The sequence below is a fragment of the Triticum aestivum genome, chromosome 1D (genome assembly GCF_018294505.1).
Source record: "Triticum aestivum cultivar Chinese Spring chromosome 1D, IWGSC CS RefSeq v2.1, whole genome shotgun sequence".
Taxonomy (NCBI): Eukaryota; Viridiplantae; Streptophyta; class Magnoliopsida; order Poales; family Poaceae; genus Triticum; species Triticum aestivum.
The window spans coordinates 190,591,069-190,599,336 of NC_057796.1; the positions used below are offsets into that span (position 1 = coordinate 190,591,069).

General features: G+C 41.4%; 1 long non-coding RNA gene across 12 annotated transcripts; it reads left to right on the forward strand.

Annotated features, from left to right (window-relative positions):
* The first annotated feature begins 316 nt into the window (after positions 1–316).
* LOC123180911 (uncharacterized) lies at positions 317–7,351 on the forward strand. Of its 12 annotated transcripts, none has more exons than XR_006491394.1 (9): positions 317–1,070; positions 1,409–1,538; positions 1,641–2,240; positions 2,330–2,413; positions 2,509–2,626; positions 3,542–3,724; positions 3,839–4,049; positions 4,220–4,682; positions 5,084–7,351. It is a non-coding gene; the product is annotated as an uncharacterized lncRNA (long non-coding RNA). The 12 variants fall into 12 exon arrangements; XR_006491396.1 differs by having other exon boundaries at positions 2,351–2,413; XR_006491393.1 differs by having other exon boundaries at positions 1,641–2,413; positions 2,509–3,724; positions 5,084–6,763; positions 6,874–7,351.
* The last annotated feature ends 917 nt before the right edge of the window (positions 7,352–8,268 follow it).

Below are 8,268 nucleotides of genomic sequence, written 5' to 3' on the forward strand. Positions count from 1 at the left end.
AAGAAGCTTGTAAGCAAGTGCCATATCCGATCATCTTGGATCATCTTGAGAGAAACATCGGGAACCATACATATATAGCATACTTGGGATAGAAAGTTTATCCATTTTGCATATCGTAGGTTGTGCACAAGTGTCGTATCCGCCTATGGAGCAATCTCTACTCCTAATGAAGCAGTTGGTGAATAGTCTGCACGGTTTTTTCGCTGGTTTTTTTTCGTCACCTCCCCCACCCCACCCCTTCCCACGCAGCCATCAAAAAAACCCACACCCAAAAAAAAACCATCGACCCCATCATGCGTTGCCCACTCCCATCGATCCCATCTATCGTTTCAGCCGCCGCCGCCGCAAAAAAACTCCATCGATAACCATCCTTGCTTGCCCACTCCCATCGATCGTTGCCACCGCTGCCGCCGCCGTCCGAGGGGGAGACGTCGCCGCCGCCGCTGCAAGGTATGGCGGTTTGAATCCCGCCCCGCCTCTGCAAGGCAGGGCGGTTTCAATCCCACCGCCGCCGAACTCCGGGAATCGCCGCCGCCAAGTCTCCAGGGAGGGCGGTTTCAACTGCCGACGAACTCCGGGATACGCATAATCGTCGCTGCCGCCCCCTCCCCCGGCTGCCCCATGGTCTTCTATCTCTCCCAACTCCGCTGTCGCGCCCCGTCTTCCGTCTCTGCATGAATTGCTGTTGTGGCAGCCACTCCCCATGGCGGCCATCCGGGCACACCGTGTCCGGGATGATGGAGGTGATGTCCGCCAGTTCCCTGTTTCCGTTGGCATCTTCTGCGATGGGACCCGTGGGGGCAGGTCGCGCGCTGCTCATCTGCGTCGATGGCGTCGGCGTCGTCCTTCCCCTGCAAAGCATGGCGGCTCCTTGGCTGGATCACAGTGATGATACAGTTGGCTCGGCGGCGACTAGAGATCTCGCAGGCTGGCGTTTATTTGATGTCTGGGTGTTCCAATCGTGAAGGAACGGACGTATAATGTACGGTATAAGAATTTGGACGAGGCTCATCTGCGTGGATGGTTGTGGCTTGGCCGCCGGGCACACAATCCATTTATTCACACATAAGGTTTGCCTTTTTTCTTCTCTTTGCATTCTTTTCTATTAAGTTTGCAGATTGTTTGTGTTGGCCAATGAAAAAAGATTTAGGACCCTAGATTTATACAGTTTAAGAACTTACAAAGTTTAGCAAGTATCTGGTTCTGAACTTTCGAAGAGTACTTATAACAGTAATTTCTTCAGTCTTTTGTAATTCCGATTTAATAGCGATTCTGTTGTAGTAGCATCCTTGTAGTTCACCATTGGAATGTGTACCGTTTCTTGATTCTTGAATTCTGAGCTGAATGTGCACATTTAGCGACCACTGCGTATGTACGTGCTCTAACGGAAAGTACGTAGCTGACACAGACCGTAGCCATCTACACCAAGACTCCTCTGCCCTACGGAGTCTTGCAAGCGATCGTCGTAAGAAATATTCCGTGTGATGCCGGCATGTGTTGTTGTTGCATTGTCGCAACCATCCATCTACACACCAAATGTATGTGAACAAGATTCATTGGGGTTCCTCTATTTTCCCATAGTTTTCCTCTTCTTTTCATGCAAGATCAGTCTCTGATCCATCTCACTCGCATGGACGCAGGTCAAAACCGAGTCGCGGTGTTCACAATGCTGGGCATTATTTATATCGAAAGACGAGGAGGAAGATTTGGATGACCGTAACCACAATGGCAAGGGCAGCAACATGGTCATCACCTACAATGCCGTTGGGTGCTGACATTATGATGTTTGGTTTATTTGTTGAAAGTTACAGCCCATGTTTCATGATTTATTTGTCACCGGTTAATCATGATATTTTGAAGTGCTCTGACAATTGCTTGCTGTCTGCATCTCTTACTTTTCAACTTGCTGCATATAAAGATATACACCATTAGAATCTGTTTGTACAATATATTTACTTATTCAACATGCTTCAGTTATGCTTCTTTGAAAATCCAGTTGTAGATTGCAGTGAAGCCCCATTTAGATCTTGGCTATAGTATTATTCTTGTCTTATGACTCGTGACAGATTGATATGTGATACCATGACATAGCATATGTGCTACCGTGGTAGTCACATTTGGTGGTAGTTCTGATTGTTTGCTAGATTACGAGATAAGACCAAGTGCTTCTGCAACTCGGTTGCGGTTTTGATAGGAACATGAAGACTTGTGATGCCATGGAGCATGTTTGATTAAAAGGAGTAAGTCAACATACAACTTGTTTCTTATGTTTTATTTAGAGAAAATGATTGTTCCTTGTGAGTCATTTTCTTCTACAAATGCACCATAGTTGCTCCAATATATTGAGCAGGGAAGAAGTTTGTTACAAGTGTTTTATAGAGTTGACGCCAGAGACATCCGACGGGATACATTGGTAGGGACTTCGTGAAAGGCGGACTCCATTTAATCCTTTCCAGCTACTTACTGAACACCAAGCCCTATTTGATATGCTTAATGATTGTTATATAGGTGAAGGAATCGATGAAGAAGCTTCCGTTCAGCATGGTATCTCAATGGAAGAATATCCGAAGCAAACCTCCGCTACTTCTCTGTTCCCTTTCATTTGTCGTGGGAAGACCTTAGGAAGGTAGGAAGACCTTAGGAAGAGTGGGTGGGAGGAAGAGAGGCCTGTGCTATAGATGTAGGGGAACAATGGTCCTTGGAAATTATTAGTACTCTACAAAATGTCTATCCCCTATGATGCCTACAATGAGCGAGAGAGGGTGGAAGGAAGGGAGAGCGGAGGAAGGAAGATGGGGATATATGTAGAGAGGGAGATAGGAGGAAGGGAGATTGGCATATATGTAGAGAGAGGAAGATCAGATAGGGAGGGGAGATTTACAGGACGATTGTCGTTGAGCCACTCAAATATGTATGTCTCTATTGCATCGCACGGGCAATTAACTATAGAAAAATTCAAGGCTATTTTTTAAAGTGACATTTATTCAGCATGTTCCAACCTTTACATGCCTTAATTATAGAATAATCTAATATTATGATTTCTCCAGTAAGCAGTATACTATATACTTAACTGGGACTTTGAATTTTTGCTTTAGGAAAATTTGAATAGACCTCGTCCATGCCGATAATTTCCTCGTACATCAGGTTGAACGATTTTGTTTATGTTGTGAGTGGTCAATATTCCTTACCGCTGGCCACATATCTCACTTGTGCTGGACCCCTAGAATATGCTAATGTTTACTTTCCAATTTTCCAACTATCAAATATCAGTGGACTTTACATGGTTTCTTTCAAAAAAAAGACTCATATGGCCCGAGTTTGTTTGCTCAGGAGCATTCTTTCATAGATTATAATAGTCAGTGGCTTAAAAGTATTGTCATTGCTACAAACATAAAACTGATGAAAGAAGAACATATTTGTACCTTATTGGCGGCTGACTATACACACAAGAACCTCGACACTCTCATTACTGTGTTATATATTTAGTTGCAATAGTATTTGATTTTTCATGAAGCAATATGCTTACTGTTTCTTCATTCAGTTTCGTGTTTCAATGACGCGTGGAGGACGACGGTCACGAGCGCATTGTCGCAAGCTCACATGAGGGAGGCACACATCTCATCCAATATAAAAGCATGCTCCGAAGAATCCCTAACCTCCATGGAGCCATTGCTAGGGGGCGACGAGATCAACGCCACCCATCACGACCACCGAGATGTAGAAGGTATGTCCTGGTGCTTCCCCAGAATCTTTCCCGCCTCTTGAGAGACCACATGGCGTTCTGGTGGCAGTTTTTGGCCAAGGTTGGAAGCCAAGAACACTTCTTAATTTTGATCAGGGACTCGACATTGTGGTCGGCGGTGCATGGTGCAGTGCGGTGATTTCTTGCCTGGCGTATAACAATGTGTGTTCAATGGGTCGCCTCTTCTCACGCACAAGTCTCAGAGGGAGACAACGGCCGCTATTCAGAATAACCACAACAAATTTGTGACACAGGTGGTTAGTGGGAGAAGGAACCTGATACCGCAGCCGATTCTGCAGCAAGGGTGGTACGTAGAAGATAGTTGTAGCAAGCATATATATAAGTCACTCTGGAAAAAGTGTGTAGTTATTGTTGTAATAGAGATCCATTCCTATATTTTCACTGATATGCATGGTTGAATAGTACTATGTGTGATATGTGAGAGTAATGTAATACAAAATGAAACATGGTGGACAGGGCTTCGTGACTGAGCTGGCAAATAAAATGTCAGTGGTGGAAACGGACATGTTATAGAAGATGTTGAGGGTGGCACCGGAGTTAATGGCCAAATGGGGTTCCTCGGCACCGAAAAGAAGGATGCTGTAGCGACACGTACTGGGTTCCATTTCCAACCAGAGAAGAACTTATGAATGGTATGTGCGTGATCCATTCATTCTTTTGTTTGATCCTTATTCCCCTCAACTCAGATTCATTTTAATTTGTACTTATGCATGATTTTGATGGATCAATAAATTTAGTGGCATTAATTGCAATGTGAAATATCATATATCCATAAACTTCACATTGTTGTTGCTACGAGTCTGCTGGTCAGCTACTTCCAGTTATCCTCATCGAGAGTTGATTGTCGGATTTCACCAAGAAATAAAAACAGAGGAAAACCCGCCGGTCTTACTACCGATAGCATCAAACAAGAATATGGGTAATTTCCCTTGTAGTGATTATTAGAATTGTTGTTTCTGAAATTCAGTCTTCAGAATTACTATGGCTAAGTGAAGGTGATAAATAATTCCAGTTTAACGAGTACTTGTGGATTGTTTAGATGGAGGAGCACTCTTAGTTTTGTTCTTAGATTCAATTCTGAATCATTTAGTGTGCAATTCAGATTCACCCAGCATTTTTCTTAAATTTTGCATGCCTGGAAATTATTAATGTCAACTTAATACATAGCATGTCCTGATGTTAAAGATGATGCATTTCTTCACTATAGTCTACATACTTGGTACATATAGCATGTCTCTGCCATCAGCAACCCTTTCTAGCTCACTTTTTCAGCGGCATGGCCTTTTTCCAATCTTATGTCAATTGGTCTTTGCTTTGTAGGCACTAGAAAGGACACGATCCTATCCACTATCACAATGAAACAAGAGAAACAATTCCTTGCAGTCATCTATAAGGTCAGCATGTTGGGGCTTGGTTGACTCATTTATATTGCTATTTCTATCCACACGTAAAAGGATCTACGTATCCACAATTAATTTGCTTACCCATGTGAGTTTGGGGATATTTTTTCTCTTGTTAGGATGCATGTCAGATTTAAATTCTCTGATATCTATGTATGTAGTGTAATTTTTATTTTGTAAAAACCTACTACCAGTCCACGCATGAAGGTGCACTTAATTTCTTAGTATTTCTACGTGCATTATCTCTCTTTAATTTACTTAGTAATAGTATTTTGTTATTTGGGTCTGAAGATACCAATATTGCAAAAAGTAAATAATTTGGGAGGAAAGTGATTTGAACTTTATACTGTTAAGGACAGTAAACCAAATTGATTTGTATAGAGGCGTGAATAATCAAACCGAAAAAGGGGAGTTGATTAGTAAGAGACATCTAGGATGTTTCAAATTCTGCCGAAAATCTCAATATAAATATGTCTAGATGTGTTAAAATTTGTTAACTGAATTTCTGGTAATATAATTAGTACTACTCCCTCTGTTTCTAAATATAAGTCTTTTTTAGATATTCCACTGCGGACTACATACGAAGCAAAATGAGTGAATCTACACTCTAAAATATGTCTATATACATTCGTATGTAGTTTGTATTGAAATCCATAGAAAGACTTATATTTAGAACGGAGGGAGTATATGTTTTGGTGGATAAAAATTCTTTTAAATACACTATATATACTGTGTACTAAATGGTGGAATCGTTGGCCGCCTGCCAGCCTCGACTGACATAGAGAGGGAGAACACCCTAGATCGGATGCTCGCGCATTTGCGCCTCACCAAGGTTCACTGCCTCGCATGCTTCCTAGGCCGAACTGAGATGCCGTCTCGAGCCACTGCATTCTCGAAAAAAATCTCAGATGCCATTGTTCCATTGACCTGATTCTGATTGTTTTGTAGACTAAAATCGTGTTTTGAAATTATATTCATCAATTGAGAGACACTTTCCAATGTGCTAAGATGTGCAGCTCAACATCATAGGATTGTCACATCTTGAATTCTGGTTCTTAGAGCTTTGGTTTTTAAGTTCTAACCCTTATTTGCTTGTCTTGTCTTTTGTTTTACGGGTTTCAAGCTTCAGCACAAATCTTCTGTAGGAAATCTTGTACTCATAGTGTAGAAAAATGCCGTTTTTGTGAAATGTCACAGGAGCTACATTACTAACATTGTTGTAATGTTTGTATGGTAGCCTATTCTTTAATCCGTTCAATTACAGAGTTTATGATTATGTAAATGGAGTATGGGATTTGAGAAGAAGAAAAAGGTAATAGTACTTTCGTTCACAGGCAGATTCGACATATCCTCGTTTACTTCCCCCGTGTCTTCTGACTGACTCCTTAAATCATCAACATGTGTGTATATATAGTTGCATCCGATTCAAGGAAGATAATGGACAAGTGCATTGGTATGAACAGGTCGTCGACTTTGACAGAAAATGCATACAGATTATCAGTTTTCCTGCTGAGTTGTACTATTATGCTACAGAATACACATCAGCTATTATGCTACAGAATACGCATAATTAGTTACAGATCAGTAGGCTACTCATCTGGTTAGTTTTCTCAAGTCATTTCTTCTGTGTGTATATATGTTATTTTCCTTTTTACACTAACAAGAGTTTCGTGCTTTCTGGTATGGTGTGGTGCTCCCCCCTTCATTTAGTGAGTTCTTCCTTAATGGAGGATATGGTATAGGTAATAGTGAGTGGTGTTCTAGCTTATGCACTATTTCCCCCTGGCCCGAGTTCCACACCATAACATGCTGCCGCCCCGGCTGCCGCGTCTGCCACGGCGCCGACGCCTCCCTGGCTCGCGGGACATCCCCTCTATATATTGTAACAGACTCGCATGAATACAATTGAGTTGCATCCTATAATCTTCTACATGCGTCATCTGGTTTTAATGGACAGGTTCCAGCAAAAAATGTCACGCTATAGGGAAAGCGAGTGGGAAGGGTGTGTTGTAGGGTGGAATTCTTGTGTTGGAACAACGTGTTGGAGATAACATGGTGAATAGTCCGTACAACTACATTTCTTCCCCACATATGAGTTGGATTTGGGGGAGCCCAGACGGTCGAATTTGGGGAGTCTGCTGGGCACCCATTTGAACACGGCCGAATGTATGAGGGAGAAATGAGCTTCGACTTGTTTAACATTGTACAAAAAATATTTGCTGCTAATAATGAGACAAGTTCTGATTTGTAAATGCAATATTCTTCCATGTATACAGAATTACAGATTGAATGAAATATAAGCCAAAGTTGAATCTCAAGCCTTTATTTACACTAAAAAAATAATATAGGTTTGATATATGTGTAGAATAGGATATTTTCCCTTGAGAATCTACTAGATGAGGTGGTCGTTATCGACATCCTTGTGAAAGTTCGCATGATCTTAGCACGAACCAACTCACAATGCTATCTCGAGCAATGCTTTATTCACTTAAGTATCTTTTTTTAGGAAAACACTAGGTTAAAAGCCTACTGCAAAAAATTAGATGCAAAGTTATTGTAATTGCCATTTATGATCACGAACGATCTTACCGAATGACTGTTCTCATGGCCTTCAAAAAAGAGATATACTAGAAGTTGAGCACAGTTGGAGGGGCCTTAGTCCTTCCGAGCCAAGAAAAATAGATGGGGCCTGTCCAAGCTATTAGTAGATGGGAAAATGTTAAAATATTGTGTGTTGCCATGGTTCTTAATGGTTAGGTATGTGTCGCAACCTGTATGGTTTCAAGTGCCTAATTTCATGTGTAATGGTTTGCCAGGGAATTGCAAAATGCAATCAAGTGTCTGGTTGTAGAATCGTGGAATAAGGGAATAAAATCCTGCATGTGTTCTCTTTAATTAATAGATAATAAAAATAGATATGTTTTCATGGGATGATTGGTCTTAAGCATAAAAAGGCATCCATGTGCCACCTATCATTTGTAATGCACAATAACGAGTTCTATGTTTTTGTACCACTTTCTTTATTTTCTGCGTTAGATCTGATAGTATATGTTAGTGAATTATATTTTTATTGAAATAGATTACAAGTGAAGAGGATTTCAATTA